Source organism: Lepidothrix coronata, unplaced genomic scaffold (genome assembly GCF_001604755.1).
Source record: "Lepidothrix coronata isolate B3197 unplaced genomic scaffold, Lepidothrix_coronata-1.0 Scaffold273, whole genome shotgun sequence".
Classification (NCBI taxonomy): domain Eukaryota; kingdom Metazoa; phylum Chordata; class Aves; order Passeriformes; family Pipridae; genus Lepidothrix; species Lepidothrix coronata.
This window is the reverse complement of record NW_016690453.1, coordinates 252,374-268,059: the sequence shown is the minus strand read 5'-3', so window position 1 is coordinate 268,059 and position 15,686 is coordinate 252,374. Positions and strand designations below refer to the sequence as shown.

Genomic DNA, 15,686 nt, shown 5'->3' with positions numbered 1-15,686 from the left:
CAATGGTAATGAGCTAAAAGCTTGAAGCGAACATAGTTAACAGCAGTACATCATAATTAAAGAAAAATATTCATGTAAGCATTTTCGTTTAATCTGTTTTCCCTTTTATTCAGTTCATTCACCATTCCTGTAAAAATGCTTTTTGACTTCCAGATGATTCAAAGTATTAAAGTTGATTGAGCTTTTTAATTTTAGTTCAATGTTTATACACACTACACGCAACCTTGTGTTCACAATCTGTATCAGAAATTCTGGATTCGTTGGATTTCTTTCAAAATGTTAAATGATAGGCATCTTAATTTAAATTTTTCTTGAAACATCCAGGTCTGTTTATGAATTGTGATACAAAAAAGACAAGAGCACCTACTCATTTCAGTATGGCAAAATTAGACCAGTCATACATGGAATCTGGTTGATATTTCATTAGCATTATTTTTACTTGAAGCAAATGGAAAACCTAGGTGCCTCATAGTGGTCTGCTAAATGCTGGAGAAGAGAGAAGACTACTGTAGTAGTAAGGCAACATTCTGGGAAAATCAACAGATTCCTGCAGAAGCAGGTCATTCAGCACCTTGCCTTCAGAAGCAGGTAGTGTGATTCAGTGATGGCAAGTGCTATCTCATGGGCAGCCTTCATAGCACAGCTATTTTCAGCAATATATAATTTGATAAGCATTTTCAACTCAGCATAATTTAGCATATTTATTCCTTCATAAGTTTTAATTCCGCTTAAGAGGAATGATCCTATCAACATAAAGAGGTCATAAGGATTGCTGCATGATCAGATTAACCTCTCTTCGACTTCATTGCCTCAAAGCTTTAGATCAGTTCTCCTTGATTTTGGAAACAATTTGTGTGCTGTTTCCAGGCTAGTCTTTCCAATTTATTGACATGATACTATGTTTATTTAATACTATCTATTGCTTTATTTTTATTAATATTTATAGGCACATTCCCACCGTGTAGCCTGATTCTATGAGGATAATATTACCTAAACACTGTATTCTAGGATTTTTCTCTCTCCTCATTTTTGTAACTTTTTTGTAACTATTTAGTTGTGCCATATATAAACATGAAATTACACTGATATTAATAATGATCTCTTTCCTTCTTCACAAACTGAGGTGAACAAGCACCTGTTAATAGCTGCTGCTTGCAACACCAGAGCCATTGGAACTTCACCTTAAGACTAAGGCTATATGGATTTGTGAGTCTTAGCTCACTCCTAGTGAAGTTGTTAAATGATTGCTAGAGTGCTTGATAGGATAGATGTGAATTTTCTATTGCCCTCTGAAGTTGCTTAAAACAACGCTAAACCCCCCTCTTTCTTGCTACCTCTGTTGATCTTGAAACACTTGACTCCTGGAGGTTCTATGGGGAGAACTGAGAGAGATGGTTGACTTTGTTTCCCTCCAGGATGAAAATATGGAATGAAAGAAAATAAGCTTGACTTAGGGTTCTGCCTAGTCAGGGTTTATCAGTACTTTCATGGTTCAGAAACTTTTATGGTTTAATAGTTATTTAAATTAGTGTTTTGTTAACTGTATGTTTGCTTGCAACATAACCACATAAGAGCAATGATTCCTTTAAAACACTTCTCTGAAAAGTCTTCTTCTGCTTTTTATTGTTTTCCACACAGTAACAGCAGCTCTTCAGAAGATTTGGTGACTGGGCCTCAATAAATTGCTCCTGGGTTTTGGTTTTGGTACTGCTATTACCTATATCATCTGTTAATTGTGTTATTTTATTTGTAATATGATACGTTAAGGAATGTAAGGTATTCCATAATTGTCAGATTTCAGGAAGGATATTCAATTTAATTCTGTTTTTTCAAGACTCAACTTCTCATGATAATTCAAATCTATGTATTAATTATTATGCAGAATATAACCTGATGCCTATTTATTTACTCTTGATAGCTTGTGGAATAAGTAACACATGGGAAATGTGTCTGAGATTCCATTAGAAATCTGAGCCTGAATTGTGCTGGAGTCATTGTGCATGGTACTGTATACACTCATGGCAAAAAGCAAATTTGTATCCATTTTGAGTAGAGCTGGATCCAAGCAGTTTAGTTATTGTATGTATGAGATCATATATTTCAGAGAATATATGTCAGCACTAATCCTGACTTTCTTTTCAGCTGACATTGAAAAAAGAATTTCAGTGCTTTTTAAAGTGTTTACTCCAAAGGTTCAAAACCTTGACCCATGCCCGAATGGAGAAATTTTCTTCTGTGAAAGAAGCTTGGAGATATGGAAATGTTCATTTTTCTAGCAAGTCTGAAACATTGCCACTTCAATTCAACCCAAATAAATAATTCTTCTGATTCTCTCCCATCTTTCTTTCTCATGTCTAGAAAAAAAGAAAGAGTCTATATTTCGGAATAAGCCTAAACTTACACACTACATCTGTAATTTTACATCATGTTTATAAATTAGAATTATTTATATCTTCTAATTTCAACCTCTGTGTTTGTTTCCTTACACAGTAAGTGTCACAGTGGGTAAAACTTCATGTAAGCATTTTCATAAGAACAATTACATTAAAAAGTACTTGTTTTCATTCCATGTAATATCAATTTCCATTTATTTAATTTAGACATATCAAACATTTTCTTGGAGAATATAGTTTAATTTCTGTAAGAAAGCAGTTAAATGGGATATTTCTACTTCTGGATTTTTTACTTGTTTTTCTCTTGTTGCTTGTTTTCCCAATGCTTTTAAAATAACCAAAGTTGTTTGTGATTTCATGAATGTGTCTGTGCAATATACAGCTGCAAAAGAAACAAAAGAGATTCTGATGAAGGGTGAGGGAGGTACTTTCAATGACTAATGTGTTTGGCTTTGTCTTTTTCACTGTCTGCTAAACAGCAAGGCATTAGATAAGAGAAAGCAATAAAGGAAGAGTTTAAAAAGCGAGATAGAAAGGTACAATAATGATGCTGGCACAAACTTCCTCTATCTCTTCAAAACTATCGAGAAAAGTGTTTGAACATTGGGTAGGTTGGGATAAGGGTGTTTGGCAGGAATACAACCTAGGTAAATCAGTAATCCTTGGAACAGGGAAATTACAAATATCAAAAATCCTTCAAATAGGTGGAAGTTTCAAAAGAAAGATGTTATCAAAAATATGCCATTGACATCTGTTCAAAAAAACCAGGCTGATTTTTTGTTTGCTTTCTTTTAAGTGGTGGGATTTGCTCACAAAGAGGATTTATTCATTTATTGCTTTTCCTAAAGGCTTTTTTATCTTGCAAAAAGTAATATAAATTACTTTGTTTTCTAAAGCCCTCTGTCAGCAGAAACACGCTGTGACAAGTTCCCTCAAGAAAAGTCCTGTAGGGTCAAATCCCAGCTGAAATTCCTTAGTGAGCCATGCTGAATATTTGCTACCTCACTGCTGGTCGGAGTGACTGGATTGCAGAATACTGACTTGAAAGGTAGAAAAGCCTGAGGATCTGTACATCTGGCAGTACAGGTGTCTGCTCATCAAACCAAAGAGCACCACTGGATGTTTTTTCCTATTCAAGGGAATCCTATTACTCCTTAGAAAAGTATGATCACTTCTTAGAAAAAGTATGATGAAATTGCAAAAGTAGTCATCATTGGTTATCTTCTGTTGATTTTATATTCAGTAATATCTCTTCCTGGATCACAGTTAGACTACCAAGCTCAAGTAGTTTGTAATTGATTCTGCAATTCCGGTACCTTGATGCACAGCACACACTGACTAACTGACTAACCTTCCTATTGATGTTTCTTCCAGTGTAAACTGGAGAATAGGAAATAAGGGAAGAGGAAGAGAGAAAACTATATAAAATTGCAGCTCACCTTATCCCAGCCAGCACCTGCATCCAGGCTCAGGGTCTAACAGCACCTGCAGTTTGGATGAACCACTAATTTTAACAGAAGCAGCATGATGCTCAGCGTTGAGTAGGACAGCCACTTCTTCTCTTGAACTGGAGTGATTCCTGGGAATGAGATAGGCTGAATATTAAGTAACACACACCGTAAACATAATTTTCTAGAAAATAATATGCTTTTTCTTCCCATGTCACCATTGCAACAGTTTCAGTTACAAAGAAGACAAGGAATAGTGTCGCTAGCTTGCTGTCCTGATTATTTTCTTGAGCACCAAGCTTGAAAAGGACTGATTTGTTTCCATCTGTGTGCCTCTGTACATCTGTTAAGCTAAATAGATTGAAGGGATTGGGAAATATTATCAGACTAAACACTGTGATTTCTGTGCTTTTTATAGATGGAAATGACCTAGCTACTCAAAAATAATGTTTTATTTCATAAAGAAGACACAGGTGAGTTATAATATGGAGTACTGTTCAAAGCTTATTCTGTAAGTTATGTTACTTTTATTAAGTATTTCAGAAAACATATATTACCTCTGCTGTTTGGATATATTCAAATACATTATCAGTGTGAAAGAAGCTCAAATAAATGAATATAATATATCAAATATTACCAATACTGGATGTTCTTATGCCATGTGAATACCACTCCATTAAAAGCTGACTGTTAATACTAGTAATTCAACAGCAAAAAAGATGTTATTTCTTTTCTCTCCCCCATAACACATCTTGGCTTAAACCAGAATCATTTATTCATTTGTGGAAAATTCGACTGTAGGTTTGCATATAACTTGATGTAAGAAATTATTGGTTTTCTGACTGTATGTAAGGCACATACAAATCATTGAATAAGAGTTTGATGCATATATATATTTATATATATATATATATATAATGCAGCTTTCACTGCTTATGGGCTGCAGCTGTAATAAACTTGGAAGGATCCTAGTAGGTGGTTCTAGCCACCACAAGCCTAAACTATCTACAGCATCATCATCACATTTAACCTCATTCATCATGCCTGTGTGAAATTCCATTGTGGTAGCAACTATTTAGCTGCTTATGGATAGAATGTACATAGATGTTGAAGGAGCAAACTCTCAGTGTCAATAACCATAACATGAATAGAATGGTACAAACATGTCTGAAATTCTTGTTATTCTTATTATTTTCGTCTTATAAAAGCAGCTCAGGTGACCCACAGCCATTATTTTAAGACAACCATATTTCCAACCAACAGGAACTGTACTATTTTAGGCCTAAAATCCTAAACTGGCAATTTTCTTTATTCTGCTCTGCCTACAATAGAAAAATTTGAGATGAAGGGCAAAAAAACCCACTGAGCTGTGTTTCTTCCATCTGTATAGCTACAAAGGGAAGGAAAACAAGGGGAAAACACACATAAGGTAATTACCAGGTTCTGCCCTGATGAAGATAACTGCCTCATTGTGTCCATTATAAATGTAGTTCAAACTTTGGCCTTAAACAATGGAGACCACAAAATACATATTTGCTACATATTGAGAATGTTATGGGAATGACATAAATATTTTGTACAAGGGTAGCAATACTTCTTGAACAAACTTTATCTAGCCATAACATTCTGGCACATGGACTGCTGAAACAATTGTTGCTGGGGAGAGGTTCTGAGAGGAAGACTAATACCCCAAAGTAAATTTGTTTTCAGGTCTCCTTTTAGAAAGGCTTTCTCTTTTCAGTTTACTGCAGAAGGACTGCATGGTGGGGGAGCTGGAGGTTTTCCTGTGTATGCCCTTCCCTGAGGGCTTCACTGTGGAAGAATTATTGTAAATTCACAAGATGCTCTGTGGAGCCAAAAGACAAAAGTAGGCTCTATGGTAACAAGATGAAGATTCTTCCTATATTGTTCCCTTTCTTTGTCCATTTTTTGGACTGGCTAATTCTAGAACGTGAGTGTAAGAGGCAACATCTATATAGGAAATTAAGATGTTGGCAATGACCCAGATACCGCAGACATACATATGCTGTTAAATTCGTAGAATTCCTTGTTTGGTTCTTTGCCACTTTAACTACCAGCATGAAAATCTCTAGAAAGTTCTTTTTAATGTTACAATATATTGATCACTAAATCCTGTGGTGACTTTCCTAAATGAATTATTACAAGATAATAGCTTCCATGGCTCTATAAGCTACTAGTGGAACTCTTTGGTTTTCTCTTTTGTTTCTTTTTATTTAATGTCTTCTTTTTGGTCACAAATTTCTCCTTAGCCATTGCCAGTTTTTCTTCAATAACCACCTCTTTTCAATAATCACCTCTTTTAGCTCTAGGCCTATTACTATTTCTGTATTTCCTCATCCATTGTGCTTATTCTCTTTCCTTTTCATCAGTTTTATCTTCCCGTTCAATTCTGGTTGCATTTCTAGGAATGTACTGTATGAATTCCACTTTTAGAAAGTAAGACTAACACATTTCTGGGACTTGGATAAATTGTCACAAGACCTTTTTTATTGTTAAACATCTTAAGATTGTATAGAGATGCTTAATTACTTCTATCAGATAAAGAATTAATAATTGCACCAAAAAATCTTGGTATTGTCTTATTATTTAACATGCACAAGACTATGCCAGATATTCTGATCTGATGGACATAGGGAACTAGATGAATAATAGACTCCATTCACTTCCTATTATTATACTATTTATATTTTTGTAGGGATAGTAGGAATGTTTACTAGGAAATAAAACAAAAAAGAAAATTTGACAGAGTTGCTGCATTTCATTCAATAAGTTAACTTCAATAACTGAAGTTATCTTCAACTGCAACTCCTGATTTTTTTAGGCTTGAGGTAGCAACAAGACCAGGAATTACTCTTCCATCTCTGGAAAGCATATCACACCGGTCTTGGGACATTTTGCAGACCACAGGCCACCCTCAGCCAAGCCTGAAGGTCAGCCGAAAGGTTCAGATAGTCCAACATGCAGCTGTTTGTCTTTCTTAACATAGATCACCTCATCCAATTTCTGTTCTTACTGTTTGGTTTCTTTTCAAATCCCACTCTACTTCAAAATATTGTAATGTGTTCCTTGAAAGGACTAGCAATCACTTTTGAAGGATCATCTATCGCACTGCCCATTACTAGAGAAACCTCATCCTTAACTTTGTAAGCTGAAAGAGCCCAGATTCAAATTTACCAAGTGTGGACTCAGGGAATTCTTATAAGAGGAATCCTGGATGAAAAATTCATGTTTGCTGGAGTTTTGCTGCCTATAGGATATCTCTTTTAGTAAGTCTTCCTTATGAAAGAAGCTGTGAACTGGCTCTAGATATATGCCCTCAGAAATAACAAGCAATATTTTATAACTCTGAAATGAGCAACTTTTTTATCTCTGGCAGATAGTCTAGATAACAGCTCCATTGACTATTCAAGGAAAATGATAAACTTCTAAAGCTTGATGATTCAATCTATTGTAGCTGCAGGGACACAGTAAGGATATTTGTGCAAAACACTGAAGAACAGTTCTGAACACTAATGTGCTGAGATTACTAGAATTGCTAAGACCACTGACATAAACAACTGGCAAAGTGGAGGTTTCAAAGCTGGTTTTTCTACTGTTTTTTATAAGATTAAAGACATACCTTAAAAATAAGCACTTCTAAAAATTAAATCTTCTATTGCAAAGAGTGTCCATGATATTTTTATCCACGCCAGTATTTTATTTGTCAGGGACATTAAAATGTTATATATATAATATAGAATACAAATTGTAAAGGAGGCAACATTCTTTAGAAGAAACAGAAGAACAGCTTTTTTTCACTGCACAGATAGTTTTCTAATTCAGTATCTTCATTATTCAGTATCTTTATTATTGTAAATAGAAAAATATTTAAAGGATATTCTGCACTGCAAAAGAACACTCTAGACATTGGTCTGTGGTTCTTCTGTATGTCTATAGCACAAAAACATTTAAGAGACAGCTTCTGCATAGCTGAGATTGTTAAAATCTTACTTTTCAGACAACACCCAAAGCTCTGGGAAGCTGATGCTACGTAGCTAGTTGTGAAAAGTAACACGCCAGTTACTATAATTAAGGAGCAAAATATTTATATTGTATGCAGGGCACCTTGATTAGAAGGTTTTTAGAAGAATCACTACAGGCAAGTGTTAAATACTACAAGTTAGTTCTGTGAGCCAGACAGAATTCAGACAACCAGAGATAATGAGACTATAAAGATGATATGTAGCTAGCAACAGTTGTGGCTTGCTTAGGGATACATGTAAACACAGTCTGGTTAGAACACTTAACAGCATAAATGTGGAAAAAATAGAAAGGATAAAGCAAACAATACATCAAATGGTTTGTGGGCAGTTTTCAATACATGCATGTTCTCTTTTAATGCTGAGAAGAAATAACATGCCATGACTACTATCTACAGAATAAAAGCATTCAAGTTTTTCCCACAGAAAAGATATCCACTCCTGCTACTCTTTCTCCAGTGTTATTGTTTTCTCTATGTAATGTGGTAGCTGTCTGGGTTCATGCTGCCTTTAATTCTTCAGAAGCAGTTCCTTCCCTATTTTCCTGCCTTAACAGAGTCACTGTCTTCTCTCCTCTCTTCACTTCCTCAGGTGTCTCAGTCAGAGTTGAAATCAAAGAAAATTAATTGTTGGAATGATGGAAAGTCGTAGTCAGTCTGGATGGGAAAATGTTAGACATCTAAATGACAAAAGCTATAAAAATTACAATTGCTCAATGAGAAACAGTCTCTAGGAGTAAGCCCTGAAGAGGTTACCCAGGGAGGCTGCAGGTTCCTTGTGACAGAAGGCTCTAAATGATGGGTAGAGCAATTAGCCATCGGGGTAACACAGGTACAGCACACCGTGCTTTCGAGAAGTATGAACTCAAGGAATGACTGCATTTTGTACCATGTCAATGAAAGTAGTTTGAATGTAACTAACACAGTCCTCATTTTTATTTCCAAGCAGGCTGTTTCCTGAGTAGGTATTAAAATCACTATGTTTGGACCCTCTTGTTTGCTTGTTTTAGTCTATTATTAATTATACATTATGTTTGTGGAAATCTCTCTGTGTAGTCATACAGATCTTGCGTTGGTTTTAGCCTTGGCCTTTGACATTTAGATATCTGTGTATCTATTTGTATTTTTGTCATATTCTCCTCTTCGTATACCTACTGGATTTGATAAGAAGTCCCACTAAAATGACAATTACAATCACAATTAATACAATACCTGTAGCTTTTCTTAGTCATGGAAAGGCTTCATTAAAATTAAAATTCATTAAAACTAGCTTTATTTATTAAAATTGGCTCAGGTTTGTTGGTACAGAAATTAAACTTTGGCATGGTAACTGCATTGTCACTTCTAATTTAGATAATTTTTTTAACTCATTAGTCTTACTTTGTGTATACCCTTTCCTCTTAATGAGAGCAGAAAGAGAATTTGCAGCCTACTGAGTTAGCCATCATAATTGTAAGCTTGTTTCAGGGCCTCTCAAACCACAGGTTTTGTTAAAATTATAAGCCAATTTAGCAACAAAGCCCTGTTAATAAATATAGTTCAGTAGTGGTTTTAAATCAGAAGTAAAATGATCAGCTCTTTATGTATTTGTTATGCATATAACAGAACAGAAGGTCTCAGTGCAGCAAGATCGTATCTTGGTGCAGCTGGATCATATGCTGCCCACATTTGCTGATTGTCATGGTGATTTATTGTTATTATCAAAACTTTCCTACTTCTGCATACTAGTAATTGTAGGCTATTTGTAACATTTATGGCCAAAAGTACTGGAAGTGTACTCTGAGGTTATATCTGTACTAGTAAATTGAAGAAGTGGAATTTTCAGGATGTTAAAACTCAGTTATTGGTAGTTTTAAAGGGTTAGAATCAACCTTTAGACACTTTGGGCATGTTTCCACATGGTTATCAGGGGCAGTTCAGGTGTTAGCACAGGCCATTGGCCATTTGCGGTTTGTGTGCAAACTTCTTAGCTTCATTTGGAATCTAAGAAAATATAACAGTCTGGATCTGATTCATTGTGTGCCAGTGAGCCTCAGTGGCAGGGAAGAATCTTGGGAACATAACCTATTTGTCAATCCTGGTGGTTTGAGTATAGAAAATATCATACAGGATATGCAGAAGCAGTATTTTTCTTTAAATAGTTTTGTAGTTGTAGACATAACTCTTTGCATATTCATGTAGCAAATATAAACTTACTCCATCAACAAGGAAGGAGAGGAGAATGAAGGAGTGGCAGTTGGTCATACAGGTATCTAACTGCTGCTGTCTTGCTTAAGAGGCTCTGCCAGGTCACCCTGACTTGCCCTTGGAAAGGGATGACTTGTCACTGATTGCTTTATGTCTCCCAGTACTTGATTGGGAGTAGATTACGTTGGATTAAAATAAAGAGCGGCTCTTTATTTTACAGGACAAAAAAGAAGCTCATTGGGAATTATAATGTAAGACTATTTTAGCTATACGATAAAGTTTACTTTTAATTCTTGGGGGAAAAAAGGGTTCCTGAATGTTTTAGGCAGGCAAGGTTCATTCAAGTTTCTTGCTATATCTGTATAGCTCTTCAGAACTTTTCAGTTTCAGATTAAAAAAGGGAGCTCTCTTGAACAGAGAGGCAATTTCTGTATAAACTTGTTCTCTTCTGCTTGTTTCTGCACATGAGAAAAAACCTGAGAATAGTAAGCAATGTACTGACTTTTATACGTACTCCATAATAATATTGTTCCTTTATTCCTATGCTTACAGGTAAAATATGCTTTTTGCTCTACATATCATAAGATCTGAGCAGAATCATGATCCTGCCTTACAGATAATGCTCACTAATTTCTCAAACTTTCCTCACATGAAAAAATCTTGAGCACAGCCTCTAAATGTGTTTTTTTGTCTCCTCAAGAATTTTTTCCTCGGCTCTGTTGGAACAATTAAGACTATAGATTTCATTGGATTAGTGCAAGTCAATGAATTTAAAATAATTAAAATACCATTATTAACAAAGACCTTTCAGCACTAACCATTATGTGAGGATTATAGTCTATTTGCCCAAATACTAATTATGCTTCATATTTTTCATCCTTTATATGGCTCTTCCACTTCTGGAAATGCTCCCCAAGCTAAATACTCAATAGAAACCGGGTGTGATTTTAAAGCACCTGCAAAGGTAGTGGGAGTGGGGAGCCAGGTGCAGGGATGGGAGAAAAGAAAAAGAATATACTGGTTCTGTCCTGTGTTGACAAAAATACAAACAGTGGGGTGGGGGAGGGGGAAGTTTCTTGTCAATCTGATTAAAACTGTACACAGTTCAATTAGTACCTTCAAATGAGGCTTCTGTACTATTAGCCCCATTGCTGAATTTCTTTTTTCTCTGTATAATTATTTCTTCTTAAGTCTTAAAAATTGGGGTAGAATTTCCCTCAATAATCCTTGTTTCTCTCAGTGATATGTTTATGTGACCTTCCCAGTCAACAAAGAATAAGTATGTAGGCAATTCACTGACTCTGATTCAACTTCCATAGAAGATTACTTCCCTGAAATGGAGCAGGAAGAGTAGCAGCTCATCTGAATTGCCATAGATATTCTCTCTTAACAGAACAAGGAAAATAACAGCTAAATCAACAGTAGTCCTGTATATCCCCAAAATCTGATATGCATAAATAACAGCTTTAAATCACAATCTTCTTTCCTTGTCTCCAGAAGCAGAAAAGGAAGCAGAAAAGAAGTCACAGATAACCAAATGAGATTTCTTCTGTGTTATTTGCACTGCAAACATCTAGAAGTCAGCACATAGAATTAAGTTGAGGGAAGTAAAATTTTGGACACAGACAGAAAGAGTAGGATAAAAGCTAGAAATGAGTCAGAGATGACCCTAAGATAACAAGCAGTGTTTATAATTCTTATAAATTCCTCCCAAATGACAAGATTTTTGTTGGTCTCATACTGACCCTGTGAAACTACAGCCCACTCAGGAATTTCTGTCCATTTAGTAAAAGTCCTCCCTCTTCCAAACAGTCCCTGCCTTGTGAAATGAGTGCAGAGCCAGGAAACAGATCTTAGGAGGGGACTTTTCAGGGCAGGAGAAGCAGAAATGGGACAGGACATGGAGTTGTGTGGAACAAAAGTGTATTGCTCATTTTGGAGTTAGGGCAGCAGGAGTGACTGCTGACAAGTAAGAGCTCTGGAAGCTTCAGAGGATAATAACCACAAAGGCTACTGGACCTCACACATGCTGGGGACAGGTAACACATTTTTCCTAAAAATCTCATCCTTGGATGGCATCATGATTCAGACTGGAAGGGAAAAAATACTGGATTTGAGCATGAGGAGAAAAGTGATTGCTATTGGTTTGACAGAATTTATTTTATGTTCTTTAGACATAGTAAAACACCTGAATAGTAGCCTAGAGAAACAATGAGAAGAGACGAGAGCTGTAAAATACACATGAAAGTGATCTGTCCACATGACATTGACCATAGTCATCCTTGGCAAGACCAAACATGTTGTTAAACCTGACAAAATATTAGTTCAGAAAAGAAAAAGTCCAACAAAAATCTTATACTGTAGCGAAGGTTCTAAGATTGCAGTTTGTGCTTGTTTTAGACTGAATATGAGGCAAGACGTCTACTGTACCCAAATTACCAAATAGAAAATACTGAGACAATGCATTAGGCAAAGAGACAGCAAGAACATCAGATGAGGACAGATTTGCAAAAGTTGTGGATAATGTGATACAGAAATTTTTAGGTAAATGTCTAAAAGGCCCCAGTGACACATAAAGACATTCTCTGTGCATTCTCTGGTTCTTTGTGCGCTGAACATCTGAAATCTCCTATTTGTTGTTAAAGGTGGCTGATCCATAGGAGTGGATTTCTAACAGCAGGCAGTGGATTGCAAATGCACAGAGGATGCAGTATCTGCCTAGCAGCATGAATTTACTTTACTCCCTATTTCCAAATCAGGGAGTTGAAGACTAACCACAGTACCTCACTGGCACCATGCAAGTCCCATGGCCCCAGAGGGGAACTGGCAGATGAAATCTATCATGGGAAGCTAAAGCCTACTGCCTTTTTCATGTAACCCCCAGTACATTTGGAGCTGGCAAATAAGACAGCATACATACAGGTGCTTTTCTGCTACCTAAGTAGCACAAAAGATCATGGAACAGTTGGGATCTTTAAGTCTAGTGAAGAATAAGAAGTCACTAGAGACTTTGTTCAATATCAAAGTGAGGAAATAAAAGACAGTGTGAAAGAAATTAAATTTAAAATTAGGAGAGGAGTCTTGAACAATGACTGTAAGCTTTCAACACAAAGATAATGTGGGTGAAGAGAAGAACGAAAGCAGAGCAGCATTTTATGTTGTATGGAGTGATCACAACACACTTGTGATGACAGAGAAAGAAACCAGTGAGCAGGGAGAGGCTAGGGCTGTAAAGAGCACTGAAAGCAACAGGGAAGTGTAGGCTGGAAGAAACTAAGTACTTGAATAGATGGATGTGTTTGGTGTGAAGAAAGTGTGTGAATTTCCAGTTTCAGCCCTAAAGTCAAAAGAAGAAAGGGACTGGAGAAAAGAAGGAAGTAAGACATGTACAGTATTGCCTGCCCGATTTTCTAGGATGCTGGTAGGATCTTGTGAAGAGAATCAAGAGCGAAGAGGAAAGGGACTGAGGAGAGATAGCAGCTAGCAAAGAGTTGGCATCCTCTGCAAAGATGTTTGGCTGGGAATGTGACTGCAAAGCATTGACCTCGTAAGGCATAAAGTCGTCTTACTATACTTTTTCAAAAGTTTTGTTTGCTGAAGACATATTTTTTCAAAATATAACTTGACGAAACCCTGGCACTTGACAAGCCTCACTAGCATCGTTAAGGCTTAGGTAGTTTTAATTTTATCTGCATATTGTGACTTCAGAGTACTTCGCCTCTGGGATAGCATCCCAGGAGACTAAAACCGAACAATTAAGCTGGTAACGAAGCGCGCGTTGAGCTGCCTAATGCCCGCTGCGAGCGCCCGCGGAAGCGCCCGGCAGGACGGGACGGCCTGTCCCGAAGAGACCCCCGAGATTCCCGGACGCCGCCCCAAGGAAAGCCGCTGTGCCTGAGGGCCAGCTTTGTACACCCCCACGTTTTTACCGTACGGTAATACCGGGGCCTCAGTTATCGCCTCCGTCAGCAGAGCGGAGGAGAAACGCTTGTCTAATCGAGGCTCCAGCAAACAGCGAGGGAAGGGGCAAGCCTCCTGCCGCTGGTGCGATGCTGACAGCCCGGCCAGACCCTGCGGACGGGCAGCCAGGCCAGCACCACGGACACTGCCCCAGCCTCCCGCCCGCTGGGCGCGGTGGCTGCAGGGGAGACCGGACCGAGGTCGGGGCCGGGGCCGAGCCCACAGCTGCGGTCGCGCTCCGGCGGCGGTGCAGGGCCGTCCCCGCGGGGCGCGGGTGCGTCGAAAGGGGAGGAAAAGGGGAGCTCCTCCCGGCTGTCGTCTCAGCCGTGACCGCGAACAGCCCGTGTTTACACAGGGCGACTCCCAGGCTCCCAAGTTTAGCGCTGAGACAAAATTTATTGCGGTTATTCCGGGCGAAGGAAGAGTTCTTACGCTTCTGCGGCGGCGGAGGCGAAAGAGACCGGAGGGAGAGAACAGGGCGGGGTGGTGGGGGGGAAGCGACGGCGGGTCAGAGCGGCACCGGGCTCTCCTCGGATGGTGTTCCTTGTCAGCAGTTCGGGAGTAACTCTTTACGATGCTGCTCCTTTCCTTTAAAACAAGTGTTTAGCCGAAAATGCCAGTGTAATAACCCAGGGATTCATCCCCTAATGAGAGATGAGCAGCGCCCTCGGTCAGCGAGCCCCGCCGGTCCTCCGGTGCTTGACGAGGGTGCAGCCTTGCCCCCAGTGACTCCCGTTCTGTCCCCAGGTGTCATGCTGTCCTTGTCCTCGGTGGAGCCCGGTGCCTTTCCGCTTCTCCTCAGCAACCCCCTATTTTGGGCGGTCGCGTGTTATTTCGGGTTTCTTTGCCGGGCGACCTGCGGCTATGACGGTGTCAGCCCCGGGGAGGTGAGGAGGGGGGAAAAAGGGGGCAGAGGAGTGGCAGACATGGGCCTCGCCGTGCCGCTGAGCTGGTGTCATTTGTCTTTCAATCTGAACTCTGTGATTTCATTTTTTTTTTGCCACGATTATTTTCTGTTATTGGGGCTACGCGACCGCTCGGGGATGACCTTCCTTCTCCCTGGAAGCGGGAGCCCCCCGCGCACCCCTCCCCGGCCACCAGAAGGTCGGGGGTTTTCCCTCTCCCCACCCCATCCCCATCCTGGAGCCCTCCCAGGTCTCCCCCCGCTGCCGCGCCGGTGCTCCCTCTCCTCGCGTGACCTTCCCAACATGGCGGCTCAGCCGCCCCCTCCTCCCTCCGCCGCGCCGCCGCCGCGAGGGGCCTCCCCGGCGAGGGGGCGGTGGCGCTGTCAGCCGGGCGGGGCGGGACCCGGCCGGGAGCGGGCGCGGGGCAGGGCCGGGCCGGGCGGGGCGGTCCCAGCGCCGCGCACACTGACAGGCGCTCGGCCAGCAGACGGCGGCCGCGCTGGGGTGCAGAGCCGGCCGCGCACCCTCCCGCCGCCGCAGAGGGAACCAGCATCGCCTCAGCGAGGAGACGCGGGGCGAGCGGCGCTGGAAAGCCCCGACCGCCCCCGTACCTGTGCCCTCCGGGGGCGGTGAGTGGGTGTAGCCGCCGCCGATCACCTGGGATCCCGCCCCGCAGCGCCTCCGCCTCCCGTCCCCGCCCGGCCGGGGAAGGCGCCACCGCCACCGCGAGCGAGCGAGTGAGCGATCGCGCTCC

The 15,686-nt window shown here is 40.0% G+C and overlaps 1 long non-coding RNA gene across 1 annotated transcript; it reads right to left on the bottom strand.

Moving 5' to 3' along the window:
* Window positions 1-2,590: 2,590 nt before the first annotated feature.
* Window positions 2,591-15,646, bottom strand: LOC108507913. The gene is made up of 3 exons (XR_001878291.1): window positions 15,544-15,646; window positions 3,833-3,972; window positions 2,591-2,775 (listed from the first exon to the last, which is right to left on the bottom strand). It is a non-coding gene; the product is annotated as an uncharacterized LOC108507913 (long non-coding RNA).
* Window positions 15,647-15,686: the final 40 nt, after the last annotated feature.